General features: G+C 38.1%; 1 protein-coding gene across 6 annotated transcripts in view; it reads left to right on the top strand.

Annotated features, from left to right (window-relative positions):
• Positions 1 to 25126, top strand: part of SUGCT (succinyl-CoA:glutarate-CoA transferase) — a 317360-nt gene that overhangs the window by 12017 nt on the left and 280217 nt on the right. The window lies entirely within an intron of this gene.

The raw sequence follows: 25126 nt of genomic DNA, 5'->3' as shown, positions 1-25126 counted from the left end.
CTCAGTGTTTTTTACTGCCCTGAAGTATCTCTCTTTTCAGAATTGTGCAGTTACCTGTTCATGGAAGCTTTAAATGACTTTTTTGCAGTCTATTTCTTGGTAACCAAAACAGTAGAAGAGTTGTATGTACTTTATAAAAGCAGGGAAGAATGAAAAGGAAGTAGACACATGTATGCAGTTCCTGATATTCACATAAAAATAATTTTAAGTCTGAAAAACTGCTTTAAAAAACTCCAACAAAAACCACCCCTCAAACCTTAATCAAGCATTAAAATGAAAAGTCTGATATTAAAATACAATTAAATAACAGCAGAAGTTACAGATATTTTTAGACTGGTTTAAAAGCTTAGTTACAAACCTACTTTGCCCTTCAATTTCTGCAGAATAAATGGCTTTGGCTTTTTGGTTACTGGGTATGGATGTAATTTAATAGAAATCAAATAGGTTTTTAGTCTTTTGTGATGTATTTATCATATTTTTGTGAATGTCTGAAAAAGAGCAGAAAGACAATTATATTCAGGGCTTGCTGAGAATCTTTGTTTAAATACCTATTTAGGTTGGTCAGTGGCTAGTAACTACAATGTTTTTCACATTTGCTTGTGCATATCACATCTCACAACTGGAATTTGTCAAGTGGGTTTGTATTTTTGGTTTAGTTGCTGTGCCCATAAGGATGAAAAATAATTAAAATTACATCCAAACACTCTGTGTGAGGTACAACACCCTCTCATTTTGTGCCGGATGCTCCAGTCTCTTGATTAACTTTGTGACTCTGTGCTTGCCTCAATAAGTCGATGTCTGCCTTGTCCTGGGTAGCCCAGAGCTGGGCACAGGATTACAGGTGTGCCCTCAACAGTGCTGAGGAGAGGGGAAGGATCTACCCCCTTGGCCTGCTTGACACTCTTCCCAGTGAACAACAAAATATTGTTGTGCAATCCTCTGCTACAAGGATGCATGTGTTATGTGTTTTAAGTGCTCCCTCAACTCAGGGAAACTCTTCCTTGTTGTGGACTTCTGCTCTAGTCTCAGGGATCTAGGACTCCTGAGAGCCATCTTTTTTTGGTAAATATTGAGGCAAAAAAGCATTAAATGAATCCACCTTCATGGCCATTGTTCATTTTGCTATAGGTCCATGTCTTCCCTAGTCTTCCTTCTGCTGCAGGTTTGCTTGCAGAATCCTTTCATGTTGCCTTTTGTTTCTTTTGCCAAACTCAACTCCAGGTCAGCCTGTGCTTTTCTAATCATATACTTGTATGATCAAACAGCACCTCTATACTTGTAGGTCACTTGCTTCTGCTTTCACAAGTTGGACAAAAATCACATGATCTTGCTGTTTAGAGCTTTGTGTAATGCATAATTTACAGTTATATTCTATAGTGGAAAACACATAAGTCTTAATCATAGACTATGAAAACATGAGGTTGAAAGTGTTTGGGAGGAAAGACCTAAGTGATGTTTGTCAGGCATCCATAAGACAACTTGAAATCTCAAATTATGGTTGTTTAAATCTTGGATACTCAACGGGTGATAAGCAATGTCTATTTAAGGATGATACATCGTTTAGGAACAAAGACATAAGTTCCAGTGCCCTTAAAAAAAATCAGCTCATAAATCCATTGAGTTAAAGACAGGAAATAGCAAAGCCTCAATCTAAGCATATTAAAAGAAGCAACCAGAGTGGGACCAAATGCACATCTGTGACATGCAGGGAGGGGTTTTTTGACACAATCAGGCAGAAAACTGATTTAAGAAGAATTCCTAATTGATTTCTAAAATCTCTGTGATGTGATTCTAGATATTACAATTCCCAACTATTTTGTGCTGTGGTTGACTTTGCTGCATTCAAATATGCTTGGGTTTTTTTTGGGGTCTTTTCTGTCTTCTAATTATTTTGTGAAGAGAGATGAGACTAGGTATGAAGCTCTGGGACTCGAAGGTCAGGCAAGTGATAGAGAAGGTCTGTCTGGGGTTCAACCAGACACATTACAACTACAGCTCTAAAAAAAGAAGGATGAGTGATTGTTGTAGGTGACTCCCTTCTGAGAGGAGCTGAGGGCCCCATAAAATACAATTAAATAACAGGAGAAGTTACAGATATTTTTAGACTGGTTTAAAAGCTTAGTTACAAACCTACTTTGCCCTTCAATTTCTGCAGAGTAAATGGCCTTGTCCCACAGGGAAATCTGCTGCCTCCTTGGGGCCCAAGTAAGAGATATTACTAGAACACTCCTTGGACTGTTTCAGTCCTTTGATTATTACCTAATTCTGGTTTCCAGGTCAGCAGTGACAACTCCTAGGGCAACCAAAAATGACTTCTGGGCATTGGGATGACTGGTTGAAGGGATAAGGGCAGAGGTGGTGTTTTCCTCAGTGCTTTCAGTAGCAGTGAAGAGTGCTGAAAGAAACAGGAGAACCCTGATCAACACACGGCTTAGAGACTGGTGCCATTGGTGCAATTTTGGCTTTTCCCCTTATGGGATAGTTTATATAGCTCGAGGCTGGCTGCAGGCAAATGAAGTTTGCCTGTCTAAATGAAAAGGATTCTAGACCTTTGAATTGGCAGAGATGATTGAGAGAGCTTTAAACTTGATTTGAAAGGGGAAACAGGTAAGACCAGACTGACTAGAGATAAGACTGGGTGGCATGCCTGTGTCAGGAGTGAAATTGATAACCCAGCTGAAGTTCATCTACATCAGTGTGAGTAACAAACAGGAGGAGCTGAAGGCCATGGTGCAGCAGGACAGCTGTGATGTAGCTGCCATCAGGGAAATGAAATGGGATGAGGGATGTAAATGAAGTGCTGCAATTCATGGCTACAAGCATTTCAGAAGGGACAAGCAAGGAAGGAGAGGTGATGGAGTGGCTCTGTATTTTAGGGAGTGTTTCAACTGTATAGAGCTCAAGGACGATGATGACAGGGTTGAGTATCTATGGGTAAGAATCAGGGAAGGCCAACAAGGCAGACATCCTGATGGGACTCTGTTATAGACAACCCAGACAGGATGAAGGGATGGATGAACTATTCTGTAAGCATCTGGCTGATGTTTCACAATTGCTAGCCCTTGTTCTTGTGGGAGACTAACTTTGTGGGATGTCTGCTGGAAACTCAACACACTGGAGAGGAGGCAGTCTAGGAGGTTCCTCGAGTGTGTAGAAGACAACTTCCTGACAAAGCTGGTAAGTAAGCTTAGCAAGGGGGGAGCTCTGCTAGACCTGCTTTATACAAACAGAGAAGGGCTGCTGGGAAATGTGGTGGTCAGATGAAATCTTTGGCACAGTCACCATGACAAAATAGAGCATTCGATTCTTGGTGAAGTAAGGAAAGGGTCAACTAAACCTCACCCTTGGACTTCAGGAAGGTGGGCTTTGGCCTGTCCAGGACACTGGTTCAGATAGTTCCTTGGGAAACAGCCCTTACAATCAAAGGGGTCCAGAAAGTCTGGACATACTTTAAAAGGGAAATTGTAAAGGCATAAGAGCAGTCTGTCGCTGCATGCCAAAAGACAAGCTGTCGGGGAAGAAGACTGACCTGACTGAATAAGGAGCTTTTGCTGGAACATAAGGGAAAAAAAAGGAGTTTATCACCTTAGGAAGACGGGGCAGACAACTCAGGAAGAGTACAAGGGTGTTGTTAGGTCACATAGCAAGAAAATTAGAAAGACAAAAATTCTTCTAGAACTCAATCTGGCCACCTCTGTGAAAGATAATAGAAAGTGCTTTTATGAATTCATTGACAACAGAAGAATGGCCAAAGAAACTTTCCAGACTCTATTGGATGTAAAGAGGAATATAGGATAAGGATAAGGCTGAGCAATTAATGCTACTTTTGCCTCAGTCTTCAACAGAAAGATGGGTTATCAACCAGCTCACTGAGCTGGTAGATGGGGAGCAAAATAGAACCCTTGTAATCCAGGAGTATTTAGTTTGTGACCTGCTATGCCAGTTAGTCACTCACAAGTCTGTGGAGTGAGGGGTAGTGAGGGAGCTGGCAGAAGAGCTCACTAAGCTGCTCTCCATCATTTATCATCAGTCCTGGCTAGCTGGGGAGGTCCAATACCAATGGAGGTTGATCAATGTGGCACTCATCCACAAGAAGGGCCAGAAGGAGGATTCAGGGAACTACAGGCCAGTTAGCCTGACCTTGGTGCCCAGGAAAGTTATGGAACAGATTATCTTGAGTGCATTACATTGTATATGCAGGATAGCCAGGGGATCAGGCCCAGCCAGCCCAGTTTGTGAAAGGCAGGTCATGTTTGACCAACCTGATCTCCTTCATGCCCAGTGCCCACCTAGTGGATGGGGGAAAGGTTGTGGATGCTGTTTACCTGGACTTCATCAAACCTTTGACACTGTCTCCCTCAGCATCCTCCTGGAAAAGCTGCAGCCCATGGTTTGGACAGGAGCACTGTTTGCTGTGTTAAGAACTGGCTGGATGGCCGGGCCCAGAGAATGGTGGGGAATGGTGCCACATCCAGTTTGTGGCTAGTTATAACTGGGGTTCCCAGGGTTCAATACTGGGGCCAGTCCTGTTCAATGAAGCTGTTGATGATGTGGACATGGGGATTGGGTGCACCTGCAGCAAGTTTGAGGATGACACCAAGCTGGGAGGGAGTGTTGTTCTGCTGGAGGGTAGAGATCTCTGTAGAGGGTTCTGGCCAGGCTGGATCGATGGGCCAAGGCCAATGGTGAGAGGTTCAATAAGGTGAAGGACCAGGTTCTTCACTTGGGCTGCAACCACTCCTCGCAGAACTACAGGCTGGGGGAAGAGCAGCTGGAAAGCTGCCTGGCAGAAAGGGACCTGAGCATGCTGATTGACAGCAGCTGAACTTGAGCCAGCAGTGTGCCCAGGTAGCCAAGAACACCAGTGGCATCTATGTATCAAAAATAGTGATTGTCCCTGTGTACTCAGCACTGGCTGGTTCAGCACCCCCTGGCATTTTGTGTTTGTGGTTACAGTGACAGTAGCCATTACCCTTTTATGGATTAGGGTATTTGCCAGGTCGTTGAAGTGGTTCAGATGCTGGAGGGCTGTACTCCTTGTGATACTGTTTTTGTGAATCCTGTTATGTAGAAATTACTGTTTTGTACTGCTTGATGTGAGTCAAATCAGCCTGGACTGTCTTCAGAATATATCACACTGGTCATGTGGCCATGAATGGTTCACATGTGCCATCTGTAATGTAACAACACTTGCATGTATTTCATTATTTCTCTTTCTAGTACATAAATTATCATCGAGATGTTATCAGCTTACTTTTCATTTATTATTTACTTTGCCCTCCTTGCTCTAAGCTACAGTATCACCACAAAGTAATCAATCTCAGTTCTAGTACTGTATGTTTCTTCTATCCTCCTTTTCTCATCAATTCTGATGGCCAAAAAATAACAACAGTAAAAAAAAGCAGAGGCATTACAAAAAGGTCTCCCACTCTTTCAAGTCTTCATTTAAAAAAAACCAAAGTTCTTGGTGTTTTAAGAAAGCCACTGTAATTTGTGGGTTTTTTAATGTAGCAAAACAAACCTGCTTCCTTTTCTGGTTTTGTGTTTAAGAACAGCTGAAACATTCTGTGAGAAATTTTGAAAGCATTAAAACTTCTCATTCTTATACAACTTAAAATTCAAGACTGAACTCTATTATATAAAATACTTTTTGTTAATAAAATGTATACGGAGGTGACTGCTTCTGGTGAATAGTCACATTGTAGCAGAATATAAAATCTAGGAGACACATTTCTTAGAAATCAGAAAATATGCTACTTTATAACTTAAACAGTATAGAGCCATTTTTCTTTAATACAGGAATAATTTTTGCGAGGAGTTGCCTCTTTAAATTTTGGACAATTGCAAATAGTAAAATCATATACAGTGATAGTAAAATGAAATACAGTATATTTTTTTCAGTGAGTCCAGAGTCATATGTAGGTGAAGAGTTTAGATATAGGTATGCCAAATGCTGTCTTTTTTATGACATTTTGGAAGTTGTGATTTGCAAACTGAATTTCTTATCCAAACAGCTCTGATTGCATCTATACAGCTTTGCAGTGAGTGCTGCAGGGTGTTGAAGCTCTCTGGGACATTTCCCAATGTTCCTGCTGCTTTGAGCACACTTGAGCTCCAAACTGCCTGTTCTCACTCACAAGCTGGCTTTGCTTGGCTAGAACTAGTTTAAATATATTATATTTTGGTAGCTCTGTGGTTGAGATCGGTTTAAGTTCTGGAAAATTGGATGATTAAAGAAAATCATGTACAGATCATAAGGGAGTGACCATTTCTCTATGGTCTGCATGATGCTCTCGCTAGGAAAGTCATAGTTTATTCCTGAACAGGAGGGGGCACTGTTTAAAAGGACAACATGGTTTCCAAATCAAAACCTTTTTTTTTTTTTTTTTTTTTTCCTTAAAGCCTCTGAAGGTAATCTCTTTTCAAAGAATTTTACGATTTGTTTATAAATGATGAGAGGTACTCCTCTAAGGTTCTCTACCCCAGCCCTTTGCTCTGCTGATCTACGTGAATTGTGATTACTCTTCTTTTTGTGCAGGTTTTTTTTACTCCTTGTTTTCTAGGAAGTAATACTTCATCTCATATGCAGGTTGCTTTGTATGCTGCTGGCAGTATTAAAAAAATCTTGTTTTAGTATTTTATGTCTCTTTATTTCTTAGAATATAAATGCTTAGTCTTCTGCCTTTTAAGAAAATTTTACTCCTGTAAAGACTTACTAGTATATTTATGCATGAAAAAAATGGAATACAGAATTACAGAATCACAGAGTAAGTAAGGTTGAAAGTGCGTCATATGGTCCAACCTCCTGGCTCAAGCAGGGTTATCCTAGGGCACATGACATAGGATTGTGTCCAGATGGCTCTTAAATAACTGCAGTGAGGGACACACAATTACCTCTCCAGGCAATCTGTTCCAGTGCTTGGTCACTTGGTGCATCTTCCAGTGCCTCCGTCTCTGCCCATTGCCTCTTGTCCTGTTCCTTGGCATCACTGAGAAGAGCCTGGCTCCATCCTCTCGACACCCCCCATTAGACAGCTCTACACATTAATGAGGTTTCCTCTCAGTTGTCTCTTCTCAAGGCTGAACTCTTTTCTCAGCCTGTCCTCGTGAGGGAGATGTTCCAGTCCCTTATTCCTCTCCTTTGACCTCCAACAGACCTGCTCCAGGATCTCCATGTCATTCTTGTCCTGAGGAGCCCAGAACCAGACACAGCACTCCAGATGTGGCCTCACCTGGGCTGAGGAGAGGGTCAGGATCACCTCCTCCACCTGCTGGCCTTGCTCTTCCCAATGCACCCCAGGATCCCATTGGCTGCCTTGGCCACAGGGGCTCACTGCTGGCTCATGGACAGCTTGTTCTCCACCAGGACCCACAGGTCCTTCTCCACAGAGCTGCTTTCCAGCAGTTTGGCCTCCAGCCTGTGCTGGTGCAGGGGGTTATTCTTCTCCAGGTGCAGGACCCTGCAATTGCCTTTGCTGAATTTCAGCTTTCTGCCCATCTCTCAGTCTTCCAGTTCTTCTCTCCCATCTCTCTCAAAGCCCTTTTGAAGACCATTTTGAAGCCTTCTGGGGTATGCACCACTCCTGCCAGCTTTGTGTCCCCAGTGAACTTGCTGAGGAGGCATCTGCCCCTTCCCCGAGTCACTGGTGACACGTTAAACAAAACTGGGCTGAGTACTGAGCCTTGGGGCCACCACTAGTGACAGCCTCCAGCCAGACCCAGTGCCACTGATCCTGACTCTTTGGCATCTGCCAACAAACATAGCAATAATTGTAGAAATTCTGCCATGATGATATACTTAATTTCAACCAAAAAGAACTATGAAGATAAGTTTTTGGAATTGATATTTTTGTTAATTTTGTGTTACTGTAATGGCTTATATTTCTTGGGGATTTGCACTCTCTACCCCACAAAGCTTAGTCTTAACTCTGAATTGACATACACTTTGACTACACTAAACTGTTTGTTGGCAAAGAGTATGTTGCTGAAGACGCAAAAATTAGGTGGAAGTAGTAACAAAAGTTTTATAGAAATGTTGTAGGTCACCTGAGTTTTCTATGGGTCTGAATCTGGAGTTGTATATGTAGCTTTTATTTAATGTACATAAAGTTGTAAAGATACATAAATGAACACGTTTCAAAACAGTAAGTCCTCTGTGTCTCTTGAGTGATTCTGGTTAACCTATGAGAAGGAAAATATTTTTTCACTCGACCTATTTACATAAGGTCTAGTAATTACTTTAAAGAACAAGCATTTGGTACTTCCCAGTATCTTGTTTTGTACAGATAATTTGTAGTGGCTTTCCTTGAGAAGATGTAAGGTTATGGTTTTTTATGTATATGTTACTTTGTCTCTAGTATTTTCACAACAGGAAAGACAAGACAACCACAATGTGTTTTGCTGGGCAAAGGCTAGCCAAAGTGTTCTTCAGATCCTCTAATTTGTGAACTAACTGTGGTAAAATGTGGAATGGCCTGGATTAGGTACAGTTTTTATACTCCCACTTACCAAATGTTTCCGGCCGATAAAATTACATATAACTTTCAGTGTGTATGTATGTGTCTTCATGCCTCCTCCTTCCCCTGATTATTGATGTTTTTGTGGCTTCTATAGAGTTTAAGTCTGGATATAGTACTACCTGGCACAAACAGGTAAATTACCTGCCCAAAAAATGATAGCTTCAGTTTACAAAAATCATTGAGCAAAATAGATGGTGTAAATTATCTGTTGATAGCATGCTAGTAAAAAATCAGGTATTCAGAGGCTGACTCATGCAATGGTTGTAGCTGTAACTAAATAATAACAACTATATGAATGGTTTTGAGAATTAATCTGTTCAACAGTTTTTAAAATTTGTGACCCAAAATTGCTTAAAAAAGTTCTTTCGTTTTTTTCTTTTTTCTTTTTTTTTTTTTCAATTACAAAAGACAAAAACAAACCAAAAAAACCCCACAAAAAGGCCACAAAACTAGGCACAATGATTTGAGGGAAAGAAAAGCAAAACAACGAAAAAAAAAGAAGGTTAAAAAAAACTACCTGCATTGCAAAATATCTGCTTGAGTCAAATAACCAATTCAAGTAGGATTACGTGAAGAATGAATTGGAAATTAGGAGAATTAACTGATAATTACAGTTATCACTGACTTTTAAAAGTATATTAAAAGCAGCAAAAATTTGGAGAATGTGTTAGTTAAGGAATTTGGAAAGTGCAAAAATGAGTATTGAGGTACCAGTAGACAGTAAAAGATGTTCATTGAGTATTTTTCTATAAATGTATTGTTTTCTATTAATGGAAAATAATGCATTGTCTGATGTGTAAAAGAGGCATTGTCAGAACAAGCTGGGTATCGTGTTTCCAGTAGCTCTTAATGTATTTTAAGAATAAGGAGGGAGGTCTGGAAAATTGTGAACATTATACAGCTCTTAAGCAAACACAAAAATCACAAGTTTGCAAGCCTTGAGGTATGAATTTAAGTGCTCACAGTGATTGAATAAAGCATTTGTAGGGGAAAAATGTCAAATTTCTACCTGAGCTTGATTTGATAAAAATAGAACCTTCCAGCATTGAAGAAGAAAATTAGGCTTCTCTAATCTGTTAGATTTTGCATGATGCAGTTGGAAGATGGATGGATTAAAGAGTTGAGCTACCATGTTTTTGGTAGCTTTTTTAGCTTGAAGTTATCTGTGCGGGCAGTTAAGAGAAGTTCATCAGGTCTAGAGATAAAATAGTTTGAGACCATTTTTTGACAAGTTAATTAACAGATACACAAATTATTTTTAAGACAATATAATTGGTTGTCTATATAAGGGTAATAACACTTGTGCTATATATTTTGACTGTAGTAAAGTTTTTGGCACTTTTGAGTAATGCTTTCATAGAAAAGCTAGGAAAATGTGATGTACAAGAAATAAAAAAAAATTGGTTCAAGAGGGATCAGAAGCTCTCTCATAGCTTATTGCAGATACTTCATGACTTGATGGAAGAAAACGCTTCAGAACTGATGTTGCTGGATTTATTTTTATTTTTTAGTTTCTTCATATAGGTGATGGATTACAATGTGTATGAGTCCAAAATTCTGATGCCATCATGTGGTACTGGGGGCTTGTGGGGTTTATATTTGAGAGGCAGGAAGAACCTGGAGCTGATTTATTGGTAGAAGGCATCACTTCCCTTACAGCCTTATACTGTCCTTTAGAATATTTTCTGGGGATCTGGCTAACTCTCAGAGGTCATGGCCTCTGCTCAGTTTTTCTTACTGAAGCCTGGAATTGGAATCCTTGCTCACAGTCTCTGTGTCAACACAGCTCTGTGCACAGTCATGTCGTGAAGTCCCAATGTCAAAGGTCCAGTTTTAGTGGCCTGAGAGCTCTATGCAGCTCTGAAAGCCCACAAAGCTGAAGGGAGTCAATTTATACAGCAGGTTTAGAATTAAAGATTACCTTGACAAAATTATTTACATAAATAAAAGAGGAAGGATAGAATTAAAAATTGGAACAAATACAGTGTACTGTGCTTAATCAAAAATAATCAATTTTAATATAGTATGGGAACACTTGGTTAGAAGAGAGTTCTCAGAAGACTTGGTTGTAAGGATGGGGAGTGATCAAAGTTGAGTGTGAGTGGTGATATCATTAGATGAAGGACTAGTGTCATACTGGATTATATAAAGATAAATATGGCCTAAAGGACTGTTTCTCTACCCTGATCCACATTGGTAAGGTTGGAAGTTGAAGTCCACTTCTGGGTACCACATTTCAAAAACTATGTGGAAAAAATACACGGAATTGACAGAAGAGAGTTGAGAGAAGAACAATCTTGAAGTGAAGAACATTGTGTATGAAAGGTAGTTTGGAACATCAGTTTTTTTCTTAAAAGAAGTGCTGCTGTGATCAGAAGGAAGTACTGTGGTTGGCCATCTAACCACCTCTTCCTAAAGCACTCTGTACATTTTCACACTGCAGTTTGGAAATGAAGAGTGATAATTTGTGAAATTATTATTCCTAAAGCACTCTGTACATTTTCACACAGCAGTTTGGAAATGAAGAGTGATAATTTGTGAAAGCATAAAAAAACCTTTGCTTAATGCATAGAATTAGCGAAAATGCTACTTGGAATTCAAAGAATGAGTGTGTTAAGAAAAGAAAATCTCAAGAAAAATTTTTGGGAGATAGTAATTAAAATGAGGGTTCAGACCTGACAAAGTGAATTGTCTCTGTGTTCAGAGATTTAAGTAATTGGGACTACATGTGCAGCATACAAAATAAAAAATTATATGGATATTGAATACTTTGGTGCTTTTCTGCACTGCACCTATGTGATAGTTTGTAATTCTCAGTGTAAACTGCATATTTGTGCAAATTAGTAACTGGTTCCTTGTGTGGTAAAGAGCCAACTTTATGGCAAACAGCAAGAACTCTTAAGAATTTACTATGCATGCCATGTGTAATTACTCTGATACCTGAGGTGGGCATCAATTTATGAGCAAATGGACTGAGACTTTTAGGACTGTATTAATTCTAAATATGAATTTTTGCAAGAATTGGGAAGAGTTTTAACTTATATAGCACAAGTGTTAAATATTGCAAAGCCATAGTCTCATAAAGAAGTTAATTGTTATGACTGAAAGTTTGTTTGATGTAAATCAAAGCCAAGGAGCTGGTTCCCCTTTTGCTTCCAGGCAATAGGACAGTTTTTCTAATTATTGATTCCTTTCTTCCTGTCTTCACCATATGAATAAAGCCACTAAAGAAACTGATGAGACAATTTTAACCTCTATTTGTATTATATGGTGTTTGCAAGCAGAATTTCTACAATTTAATTTTTAAAAAAACTTAATGTGGAAGAGGTAGAGTTTTGTATTATCTTATAAGTTCAAGATACCTGATTTCTTCTAGACAGCTAAACTGATTTGTGCCTTGGCCCGAAAAACTAATCCTATGCCATTTGAGTATTTAAGTTGTGTCAATTTTTCCTTTTGGCTGAGCCATCAAACTAGAAAACTTCAGAGTAAAGAGGCAAAGCGATTGCTTGGAAATTAATTGGCAGAAATGCTTATATCCAAATACTGCTTCAATGATGTCAAAATAATACTTTTTCACTACAAGTTGGAAAAAAACAAGAAGTCACTTGGTCCTGTGAATGGAGAAACAGTTCTTTATTGTAAGAAAGGAATCAATCACCACAGCAATGCATTGGTTTATCAGTGGTGGCTTTAGGTGGTACATAGTTCTACTATATAAATTCCCTGAGAGAACTACTTTGATCTGTTTATGTAGGTTCTTTCCCTTACAAAAGGGAACTTTGGAGGCCACTCAGAGTACATTTACATCACTTAATAGTGTTGTGTGAAAACAAAACCAAGAGCTCTCGCTAAACCAGCGTGGTAAATTGGACCTCAGGTATTATAGGTGCATTGCTTTTGTGGCTGAGCTGATGGAGCCATTTATCACGGTGGTGTAGCAATATGTAATGTTGATTTCCTCTCAGTACTTTTTTAGGATTAAAAGATAATTTGTGTAGCTGCAAAACTTGAGGAAGGAAATTCTGGAAATAGATGTCCATTGATTTTAAAGTGAGGCAGCACTATAGCTGATAATTCTAAAAAGAGCCCTTAACTATCATGTTTTAAGGACTTGCTTCATTCTGGCAGTGTTTAGATAGTTTCGTGCCTCTCCTTTACTCTGTCCTGTAGTAGGTAACCTGTGCAGTCCCAAACCTCCTTGTGCTTGGCACAAGACTCATGCCAAAACAGTCTGATGCCTTAGGATTGGCATTTTGTGGCCAATATTTCTTCCCAGGGCAAAGTACTCGGTATACGGAGTATGAACTGCAATCCTAAACACACGAAATTTAATTTTTGTGAATGTTATTTATGTATAAAATTAAGCAAATAATTGTTGTAGCCCTCCACCGTTGATTGCTTTATTCAGAATTAAATGAGGAGGACCAATGGGAGCTTTAATTTTCTATTCTTAGCTCCTGGTGCCAATTACTATTCTACTGAAACACAGCTACACCTGAAACAGGATATACTTTCTGATGGTGTATGAAGAATTTGATCTTAATTTCTACTGCTGCTTCTTTTTGAAGAGCTCCTAAATCTTCCCAGCTGTTTTGTATCAAAAGTGATCCATCTGTAAGGAGGTGTTTACCTCATGCTTTTCTAGACAAAAACGAAAAGCATTCAATAGGTCTATTAGACCAAGGTTATTTTTTCTCTTTACTGGGATTAGAAATGCATTTGGTGTTTTTTTTCTTAATAAAGAGTTGGTTTATTTTGTGTTGATATCTACTTTTACTGAAAAAAAAAATCCTAATGATTGTGATGAAGACTGGGAAACAATGACTCTACTGCTAATCAGATTGCAAGCAGATGACAAATAATGGGATTACTTTGAATTACTTCTGCTTTTTTTGTTCACATTTTTTTCATATTTCTTTTTAGGAACCATGTGTTTTAAAAGCCTGATTCATAGGATTTGAATTTTTTGGGACTGTGTGTTAAAAGTATTGTAATGTTTTTCAAAACACTGTTTTCTTTTTGCTTTATTTTTTTGTTTATGTTGTGATTAGGTAAGTTTGAAGTGTCTGCCTACCTAAAGTGCCTGAAAATTGCTAAGGTTTTCTGTGTATCTTATCCCTAAGCAGCTGATTTGGGAAATGTTGATTAACTTTACTTAATCAGCTGTAAACTGTTGGAACCTGGATAGTACTCAAGAGTAGTATTAGGCTTAGCCTCTTCATCTTGTCATCTGTCTTTCTCCGTTTCTGGAGACAGAGTATACAGCTAGCTTGTCTTGAGTCTCCATTTGTTTTCATATTTCTGTGGTGCTCTATGGTTAAACCCTTTAAAAAAGGCTTTTACAACCCCTTTGGACAAGATGAGTTGCCAAGAGGCTGCAGAGTAAAATGTGAACAAACAGGACCGAGGTGTGTTGCAGAGCAATTAAGCTTGGTAGCTCTTAACTGGAGGAGAAACAAAATGGATTTGAATTTGGAGTGTTTATGCTTTACTAATGGTGATGGCAACAATGTTTTTTAACCTGTACCATACACAAAAATAGGCATTCAATTCTAGAGCGACTGCAATATAAGCAGTAGAAAGCTGCATTTTTTGGGTGTCTTACTATAAAACCAAACTTCAATATCTATCCTTCTACAGGATTAATGTAGTTATGCTGTGTCAAGATGCAAAACCAAAGTTTTTCTACTTAAAGCACATTCCTGTTGCTGGTGGGTTTATGTTTTTCTCTACTGCTTGCAAAATTAGCATAGGCTGAAACAAGTCTATTCAAGAGAGGATTCTGTAAAATTCAGCTGCTTGACAAACTTTTTGGAAGCGAGCAAGAGGCTGTTTTCTATACAACAGGCTTCTGTCAGCACAGCTGTGCTGGACAGGATTGTGAAGAGGTGCTAATGCTGACTGGTTTAGTTGTTTTGGCAGAAGCCATTAGAAAATAAGTTATTATATTGACAAAACTTTTCTTTTGCTGGTAAAATTGCTCTTCGTGGAGATGTTTCTCTGTAAATGGTTTTGCATTATCGTATGAAGTGCAATTTGGTCTAGAAAGCTGCATTTCCCCTATATTTGCAGGGTTTTGCCAGTACTTCTGAAATAACAAAGGGCTCAGGCATTGACACAGACCAAACTTTTGAAACGTATCAGTAACACAAACAAGTATGAAGAAGGGTGGAGACTGAGAGGTGGCAAATCGAAAAAAGGCTTACTGGGAAGTATAGGGGAGCTGACAGAATCCCTTTCCTGTTGGTAGGATTGATATCCTTGCAGGATTCAGATGTGCTGTACACCTTCAGAAAGGTGGGCGTTTTAGCTCAGTGACACTAAGTCTGACTTTGTGCTGCTTCTGTTATCAACACACCAGCAGCAGCTAGAGTGCATTAATTTTTTTTTTCTTGTAAATGATTGAGTTACCCTTTTGTACTGACATTTAGCATCCTAGCAGGAGAGCTTAGCTGTTTTTTCCACTATTATTTTTTCAGTCACACATAGCATGAATGTCAAAAATACCGTGAGTTTAGGAACAAGAAACAGTTGAAAATGAGTGCTTTTCTGAAACACTTTGTTCCTATTCTTTGTTCAATATGAAGTGTATAAAAAGTTTAATGAACTAGTCATAATTCTTCCTTGCTTTAGTATTAAGTATTGACTTTCAGCACTGCATGAAAGTAATGCTTTTCTTATGTCTTCTCACTCTATTGCTTGTTTTTCCATCGATGTAGCAGTCTTTTGTATAAAGTGGAAAACTTCAGAATTTTGGACTCTGTCCTGATGAAGAATACAATATCAGACAGAGAGCCTGGGAGCTGTAAGATTTAACACTGGGTTAGTTTACAGTGAATGAAACCAGATTAGACACTGAAAATCCTGGATATGAACAGCACAGTACAACTGTGAAGACACTTACTGATGGTTTAATGTTTATTTTTCAGTAGCTATTATGCTTGGATTGGTGCCTAGCTAAGTTAACAGAAATAAAGCTGGAAGATTTTAGGCATCTTCAGAAGCCACGCAGCAGGCTTTTGTAAAGCATTATTTATTGTGTTTGAGTTCTAATAATCTAAAGAGAAGACTTTGATCATGAAAAGATAATGAAATATTTTGTTATTACTAAAAACTTCTCTGCTCATTTTGAAAGGAATTATTTTATAGGGAATCTCCTGTCGAATAGCATTCTTATCTGCTTTATCTTGTTTTGTTACTCTTTTTTTCCTTGCTTGGAAAACAGATCTTGCCTTGCTTGCTTTTCCTTGCTTTTTCCTTGATGGAATTGCTCCATGAAGATTGCAGCAGTTCTACTTTGTTTGGTTTATTTAATAGTTTCAAATGGTGAAGTTTTGTGATTTCACCAAAGAAGCAAGTATAACTAATTAAAATGGTGAAAAGATCCAGTGTCTTTCTTGTGCCCTTTCACGGTATTTTCTGTGAGTGTTGTTAGATTTGTAGGAAGACTGTAAGTAGCTGCTGTTGACCTGAAAATGTTTTCCAAGTAAGCATATGGTTTTCATTACTTGTGTTTTTTAGAGTACTGTTATAAAATGCAACACTGTCAGTAGCTAGCAAACAGAAAGAAAATAGTCTTGGGTGTAGAAGACACAAACTATTGAAAAATAGTCTGGTTTTCGCCATTTTTAGAAACCAAAATAGTGTTAGTATCTGCCACTTTTCCATGTAACTGATGATTAACAGCATTTTGTATCCCAGTGTTTATGTAACAGCTAAACCCATTGATCTGCGAGTTGTCTTGTAGGGAAAACTTAGACATAGGAAGTAGAGAATGTTACTGTGAAGTAAGGATGTAATGAGAATAGGTTTGTGGATAAGTCTGCTTGTAAGTAAAAGCTCTTGTAAAGAGAAAAGAAGAATCTGTTATACACTAAACAAGAAGTAACAGTTAAAATTTCTGCAAAAAGATTCCTATTAAACATTTAGAAAACCTTTCTAACAGAGAGAATGGCTTTCTTTTCCAGTAGAGTCCTTGTGGGTATTGCAAAGTCAGGATAAGGATTCCTAGTGCCTTTGTGATCATGTCTGACAATGACCTGACCACCATTTCAAGGGGAAAATAGGAGGCCAAAATTTTGTAACCTCTTTTAAGAGACCACATCTACCAAAATTATTCTATGGACCTACAACTACAAGTTTCTTATTCATATAAAACTATATTCTTTGTACAATAAGAAGGGGTGCTATATATCATGTGCCTACTCAGAACATATATGATTTATCAGTTTATTTCTGTCAAATTAAAATAATGATCTTAAAATATATGAGAACGACTTTATTAATGAATTGAATTTCTTTTAAGATTAAAACTGAAAAGAGTAAATATCTTTATTTCCAGACCATGTATTTTATCATATCTCCTCTGTTGTGTGTGTAGACTAAAGAGAACTAAAATCAGGCTCAAAAAGTGTCACTGAAGTTATTGAAAAGGTTGACATGACAGCCTGGAATTCTAAGACTATGCTGCATTCCATATGACTTAATCTTCTTTGGGAATTAAACTGTATAGATTTGTTTTGGAAATTTTTGAGGAAATTTTTGCAAAGTTTAAAAAACAATTACATACTGATTTTGAGTTCATTTGACATGCTTTTCCAACTTCTGCCCCTGAGGCACTATGTACTTGATCTTAGAGAGAGAAATCATGGTCTTAGTATGTATTCCAGGCCATGGACATGCAACCCCCAGGGGAAGTGTTTGCTCAAGGTCAGCTCCTTCCTTGGACACTGTTGCACAGATTTTTCTGTCAACATAACTATGTACAGTCACAACAAATGGATGTCTATTCAGATAATAGCCACTTTAGGAAGTACCTCACCTCTTTCAGATGAGAAATAATTACATAATTAAGTAATTACCTTACATTTATGTCATGGGGTCACAGGTAATTATATCCTCATCAGAAGACTTCTCTGAGGCTATCCTAGCACTACACTGCTTGGCTATAGCATCATAAATATTCATAGAAAATGCACTGTGCAGGTACTTCTTAATTGTACATGATTTTTTTCACTGTAAGAAGTAGTAAGAGTATTAGTATCTGTTGAGCTGAAGTGTGGTGTCTTTCTGTTGGTTTCCAGATTAGCCAGGTATTTCTCACAAATATTTGCTCCCTTACCTTAGTCATGGTAGGGTGGCAGTTGAGTGGGTAGAGCAGTCCTAGTAAAGCAGGAGGTAAGGAAACACAGAGGTTAGGACAGACTGCTTGCCTCAGTATTTAACTGATTTCTGTGCAAGTTTTGCAACCTGGATGTTCTGGGAAAACGCTATGGCTACATTGCTGAGAGCAATTCACTTCACTATTTTAATATTAGCTTTCACTATATAAATATTTGTAGTCCTAATATCAGCTGTATCTGTACCAAGCATGGAACAAGGAGTGATTTGTTACTTTTAAGTGAGTTCAGCTGGGAATATTTGTGTAAACCCAGAATAGTGATGGGGAATTAGGGTGTCTATCAGCCTCCTTTAAGGTGGGGGGTAAAGTTTGACTACCTAATCTCAGTCATCTAAAAGCTTTCAATTGAAATGTTGTTTTCAGAAATGGTCATCATGACACATTTCATTTCTTAGATCATGTAGAAGAATGACCCCACTTAGACTGGGAAACTGCTTCTGCCTTGAAATTCAGAGAGTGACAACTTAAACTTTTGCTGACTTAGCAAAAGAAAGTGATAGCATCTCTTGGATAATTACAGTTTGAGCTGTGGAGGGAAGGACTGCTTTCTTGTAACTTATATTTGGCATGTCATAAAGCTAGAAAATATGACGCCTAGAAGTTTGCAGGCTGATTAAAATCCTTTTGAAAGCAGAACTTATGGTGTTTCAAATGGTCTATGGCTGTGTCTCAAAAGTGTGGTTGGTGCCTTAAGAGGACTTGTGTGAAGCTGGGTACCCAGATCACATGAAAATTGAATGGAGTTGAACAACTGGCAGAGGCTGTTGTTTGTCCTCTTCTAGTCTTTCAGTAGCTAAATCTTAGCACAGAGTTTTGTGTTTGATTTAACAGTTTTGTTATATCTATGCCTTCCAACACCTGATTTTGTTCAAAAGACAGGGTTAGAATGTCTAAATCAACATGTGTAAAAAGAATAAATATTGTACACATTTCCAATCATCAATTGGGAAATGAAATGTTTTTATCAGATTGATCAGATTTTATGCTTGCTGACTTAAAGTTTATTTTTTTTTAACATCCTTTCATCTCTCTTGACAGTTTTCTCTGACTTCACCTTTCTTGTATCTGTTCTGATCTCCTGTAAGCCTGCCTATTCAGGAAGTTGTACTTCCTTTCCTTCTGACCAACACATGGCAGGCATTTTCCAAAAGTAGTTACTTGTTTCACTAATGCATTTGGCAGCTCTGACACTGCAAAGTTTCATCTAATGCGTCTGTTAGACTTTGGCTTTTGTCATCGCAGAGAATTGCTTGTGTTCTTCTGCTTGTTTCATTAATCTTTATTAAGTAAAGATGTAAGCGGTCTTTAATTGAATATTTTCTTTTGGCAGCAGAACAAGCCAAAAGGTGTTTCTCATTAATTTGTTATTCAGCAGGGATAGCCATCTATCTGGATCGAATTTGTGACAATGTTTAGTTCCTATTTGTAGAAATGCCTATGTTGAACATATTTTTCTATGTTTTTCTCAGAATATCCTATACAGCCTGACTTTGTAATGTCATTTGTCATCTGGAAATTGAGCTACAGGGAATTGGTCTGTGTTGACAACACGTCTCCTTGTTGGTTTTTTCCTGTCCTTTTAGTACAATGTGTTTTATATTTGGCATTAAGAAGTTTTATCATGCTATCAAATCATGAAGAAGTGCAGAAATTATGGTTTTTGGTTTTCTCTTGCATGTGATACAAATATTTTGAACATAGGTCATAATGAGAAATGCTGACCTTTCTTTTTATGACACAGAAAATCATATTCAGGCTGTCCTGTAGATTGGGCCATCATTAGCTTGAAAGCACATTGTATTGAAGAAGTGAGAATACTGGTTTCAGGCGTTGAATGTGTTTTTGTTCCCCCCTTCCAGTTTCTGTGCACTTAATAATTTTACTTCTTTCTCAGTTGTTTTTTTGAAGGTGCAAATTATTTGTGAGCCACTATCCTGGGCTGCTAAATTTCATAAAATACAAATCAAATGCACAACAAGCTGGGAAATGTAGAAACATTTTTGTTAATCTTCATAAAAATCCCAAATGAATCTAAACTAACCTATGTAAAAATACTTCTTTTAGAGTGATTGTCTCTAAAGTGATGATATTGCAACACAGTAGTGCCTGTTTATCCCAGATGCTTTCAGGCCTCTCCTAGCCAAAATGAATTGTTTTTGTAGGTTAGGAAATCTGTCATCGTATCATCAGTGACTCCTAGGCAGGGAAATAAGGTGTCCAAATGTGTGTTCTGTACACATCTTGGAATAGCATAGAATCTACACATGCAACTTGGTCTGGGACAAAGCTGTTTAATTGGTTTGCCTGCTTTCTAAAAATTGATGAAGAATGTCTCTAAAAATCCCACTGTTGTCTGGCAAAAATGAAATACAGCTATGTTGTAGCTGACATGGTATTAGAAAGCTAAACCTGTAAGAACACATTAGTCTGTTTTTCTAACAGAGTTCTTTCTGGGAACAGAAACAGGTTTGAGTTGTATTTTTTTTTTTGCTAGCATTTTTAAATTTAGTGTGACATTTTGAACATTTGGCAATTTGGGTAGTAACACTTCTGTGCAGTCCAGCAACTTTTATTACTTTTTTTTCGTAAACTTCAGCCTGACCTTTCTTGCTTCATAATATTTATTTCTGTTTCTCAGAACAGAATCATTTAGAGCAGATTGTAAGGCAAATTATGTCTCTCTTATGTGATAAATATATTGGTCATCTAAAAGTGCATAAACTAACAGTAGTTTGTTATGACATGTTATTTTTTTCCCCAAACTTTTGTCCCATATGATGCCTAAAAGTATTATGATTTTTCCTGTGCTATGTTCCAAACCTTGAGTGCCATCACATGGCTCCTGCACACTAAGCCCAGAACTATAAGCTTTGTTGTATTAAAAGCAACTTCCATGTTTCAGAATAATTGGCCCCCTTTCATCATGGAGGAATGTCACACCAACCCTAGAAAAGTAGCTAAGATTTGTTTCCCATTGAAGAATGCATTTTTAAAAAATCTTTTTAACGTGTGTCTGATTTAACTAAAAAAAATCTGAGAGAAAGACATACTTCTAGTCTTTCCATTTGTCAGAAATTGTGGTATATTAATACCAATGTAATTTAATTGGATGATAGCAGCAATCTCACTGTTAAATTTAATTGGAATGTGTATATATTGCCAGTATTCACAGGTAATTTATATGCTTCAATTCATTTTACCAAATGAATCTTCAGTCAGCTGCAATTAGTGTCTTGCATAAAGTTACTGCTGCAATGCTCCCCCAGCTAGTGATGGGTATCTTAATGCTATTATAATTCACTGTTTATCTTGACATAATTATTTTTCAGTTTTGCTAAATATTTTTAGGCACCTTAAGTCTTCTCTTGTTGCTCCATATCAAAGGTTTGGCCATCAAACAACTGGAGACTTTTTAGAACAGCTGTGAACTGCATTATTACATATTAGCCACATTATTTTATAAAGCTTAAATGGTCATATTTACTCAAATGTTAAAAGAAAAGTAGGTACAGGGACAGAGAGATATCAATGTTTTAATGTTACATTAAGCATGTTCCATTTTGAATATTCATATGCTATCTAATGCTGCAGAGTAGCAAAGAGTGATGGTGGAGATCTTGGTTAAGAAAATGCTTTAAAACTTTTCATGTTCAAATTTATCTTTACTGGCTCTATTTAGCATCCTCTGTTTTTCTGAATTTTCCAGTTGGTTAAAGTCTCTTTCTTCCTTCTTGTTTGAGCTAAGGGTGCAGGATTTCTGGTGGAAATCTGTGGCATTTACTTTGTAAATGCCTCCAGTAAAGGCCCATGTTTCCCTTAAGCTGACACGAAGCAGCCAGTGCCAGTTCTTTCATAATTCTCACAGCCAGTTAATTTTTCTTGCTCAGAAAAAAACTTCAAAGAGTAGAGGCTTCTACACTTTCTTATGTAGAAGATAGACTTGCTACAGGGTCAGAACAGGAAGATTTAGGTGTGACTATGCTGAATTAGCAAATAGTCCTTTAGTGGTTGTAATCAGTGGCACTGGGTCTGGCTGGAGGCTGTCACTAGTGGTGGCCCCAAGGCTCAGTACTCAGCCCAGTTTTGTTTAACTTGTCACCAGTGACTCGGGGAAGGGGCAGATGCCTCCTCAGCAAGTTCACTGGGGACACAAAGCTGGCAGGAGTGGTGCATACCCCAGAGGGCTTCAAAATGGTCTTCAAAAGGGCTGAGAGAGAGATGGGAGAGAAGAACTGGAAGACTGAGAGATGGGCAGAAAGCTGAAATTCAGCAAAGGCAATTGCAGGGTCCTGCACCTGGAGAAGAATAACCCCCTGCACCAGCACAGGCTGGAGGCCAAACTGCTGGAAAGCAGCCCTGTGGAGAAGGACCTGTGGGTCCTGGTGGAGAACAAGCTGTCCATGAGCCAGCAGTGAGCCCCTGTGGCCAAGGCAGCCAATGGGATCCTGGGGTGCATTGGGAAGAGCAAGGCCAGCAGGTGGAGGAGGTGATCCTGACCCTCTCCTCAGCCCAGGTGAGGCCACATCTGGAGTGCTGTGTCTGGTTCTGGGCTCCTCAGGACAAGAATGACATGGAGCTCCTGGGGTGGGGCCATTGGTGGGCTATAAAGGTTAAGGGACTGTGTAATCTCTCTTAGACAGGCTGTGGGAATTGGGCCTGTTCAGCCTCAAGAAGACATGGAACCAGGCTCCTGATAGTGCCAAGCAACACTTGAGGCAATGAGAAGAAATTGATACACAGGAAGTTCCCCCTGAATGTGAGGAACAAGTTCTTTACTGAGCTGGTGACCAAGCAATGGAAAACATTGCCCAGAGAGGTTGTGGAGTCTCCCTCACTGCAGATACTCATGGACCATCTGGACACAATCCTGTGCCAGGTGCTCTAGGATGACCCTGCTTGAGCAGGGAGGTTGGACCATATGACCCACTGTGGTCCCTTCCAACCCCACCCATTCTGTGATTCTGTGTGATTCTCTGTTTCTGGCAATTTCAAAAGCTGGCTATGCAGATTAAATAATGTCTTGACAATGACAATTTTTTGGAAGCACTTGGAGATCTAACTGGAGGTTATTGTCTTGTACTCAGTTTGACTGTGAAACTGATGTACATTTTGCAGTAGAGAACACCGGCTCATGTTGCAATGATTTTGAATGCTAGACACATGAGGATGTGACAGGTATCAGAAGAAATCGTGCCTTCCTACTGCAAGGTATAGAATGGGGATGTTGGGAGTTGAATAGGGGCTTAGTGTGGTGCAATTTTCTTTTGTTCCTTGCAGATTCTGTTTTATACAAATCTCAAGCTTTATATGAGATTTAGAATCTAGGCAGATGCCTGCCAAGCTGAAATGATTTAGAAAACACTTAGTTTTATTAAATTAAAATTTAAATTATTTTGTCTCTCTGAAATCTATTCCCCACGTAAAAATACCTACATTGGAATTATGAATCTAAACTAAATTTGTTGCTGGTAGAGACTATTTAGATATTGACTGTAGATAACACTGATATGCTCCACTAAAGAGGAGCAGGAGTGTAATCAGCTGCTTTATCTTACCTTCTGAGACCATCACTGTTAAATCTATTCTCTCTGTATATTCAACTGGGATTATCTTTTTACCCTAAAGTATTTTTCACTCTATCTAAACTTTAAACCTCTAACTACATTTTATTTAACAGGAGCCTATATTTAGGTTTGAGGGTGTAATTTCAAATCTATGCTTTTCACACTGAATTAAGTATCAGAGAAAAAAGGGTATTGTCAGAGAAAGACAAACTTTAGGTGACATTTTTCTCTTTAGGGAGTTATTATATATATTTATATATATGTACACCTATATATGTACATATGGATGTATATATGACAGTTCCTGTAAAATCTGTGTACCAGGGTAAATATTTTTTGAATGTAATTTTGGACTCTTCTTCAAGCTTTTTGTGTTTGTGTTCATAGTTATTTCTAAAACATCTGTACTGGGTTGCTCCATTGACCATGAAAATAATGTTCAGCCTTTCGTTTATGTCTGGATAATGAGATCTTTCATTTTTAGCAGTAGCTATTTCTCACTTAACTCTACTTTTTCCTCCAGGAATCTTCTATATCCATAGTTCCTGAGGCAAACCATTTCCAATGACAACAGATTTTGTGCCTACACTAGCTTTGTCCACTCAGAATTCAGATCACAAACAGAATTATATAGTTTTTTCTTTTTAATGTATTTTGACCTATGAAGACTAAACAGTCCATACAAGTTCTAATATTAATCAGAAAGCCATTAAAGAATACCTTTTATTTTGGTACCTGGCTGTTACAATGTGTGAAAAGAAGCTTAAAATTTTTATTTGTGAAACTACTCTAGGAAAATGCAGATCTTGTTGCCTGTCACCTTTCCTGAATTCAGTGTTTGAGGGATGGATGCTTGTCCTTACCAGAAAAGCATGGCAAAGAGTTGTATAGTTGTTCTGTCTACATACTAAAAGTTTAATTTTCAGATGTTTGCTGTTTATGAAAACATTTGTGTGAGTAGATGTGTTGTCTTTTCTTTGTTAGTAATTGAGGCCAGTACGTAGTTTCTCACTTACTTCAATATGCTTTTCACTATTCAATTAAAGTTGTTTTGAGTACTTTTTTTTATTGAGCAAGATTTTGCTTTTGAAGTGGCCCCACACACTTAACTGGTTTTAATTCTACAGTTCATTCCAATGAGATAATGGTATATGCCTAGTTAGAGCTCTTTGGAACATTTTTGGGTGCATCCAGTATATTTTATTTGCTAGTCCTCTTATATTTGAATACACTATCCTTTGCAGTAAACTTAAGAGTGTAAATATGAAAGGACATGCCAGGAGTTCTCTTTGGGATCTCCAAGTCAGCTGTTGTCAGATTTCAAATAAAACTGGGCAAACTGCTAGGTTTCTTCTTCTCTCTTGTGAGTAGTGACACAGATTAGACCATAAGAAAAGCGTTGACTTTTTTTCTTGCAAAATGTTTGTTTTAAAGCAACATTAATAAAGTCAGTGAACTGGCTGTAGTATTCTGATATTCCCTGTGACACTGAGTGTAGAAGTTGAGTTCCTCTACAGCTTTGCACAATGTGGGTCTCATGTCTCAATCAGGCAATTGAGATAGTTTGTGGTACAATGGGGAAAGCTGTGTGGTAAGTGGATATTGTTTTGCTCGGTATTATTTATTAATTGGAGTAATAAAGTGCTTTAGCTCCAGTTTTCAGTCATCATAATCCTCTTGTACTATATATTAGGGGTAATTTATGAATTATGCACATAATAGCATCAGTCAAGTGGAGGCACTGAGGTAGATTACCTGAATGAAAAATGATTTTTAATTGTCTGCTTTCATTCACAAAGACAATGTTTGGATTGTTATATCTACTGAACAAACTGTATATAGAGAATATTTTTCCAGGC

The sequence above is a fragment of the Sturnus vulgaris genome, chromosome 1, assembly GCF_052056855.1.
Source record: "Sturnus vulgaris isolate bStuVul1 chromosome 1, bStuVul1.hap1, whole genome shotgun sequence".
In the NCBI taxonomy this organism is placed as follows: Eukaryota; Metazoa; Chordata; class Aves; order Passeriformes; family Sturnidae; genus Sturnus; species Sturnus vulgaris.
Note: the sequence above shows the minus strand (reverse complement) of the source record. Positions and strands in the feature narration are given on the sequence as shown.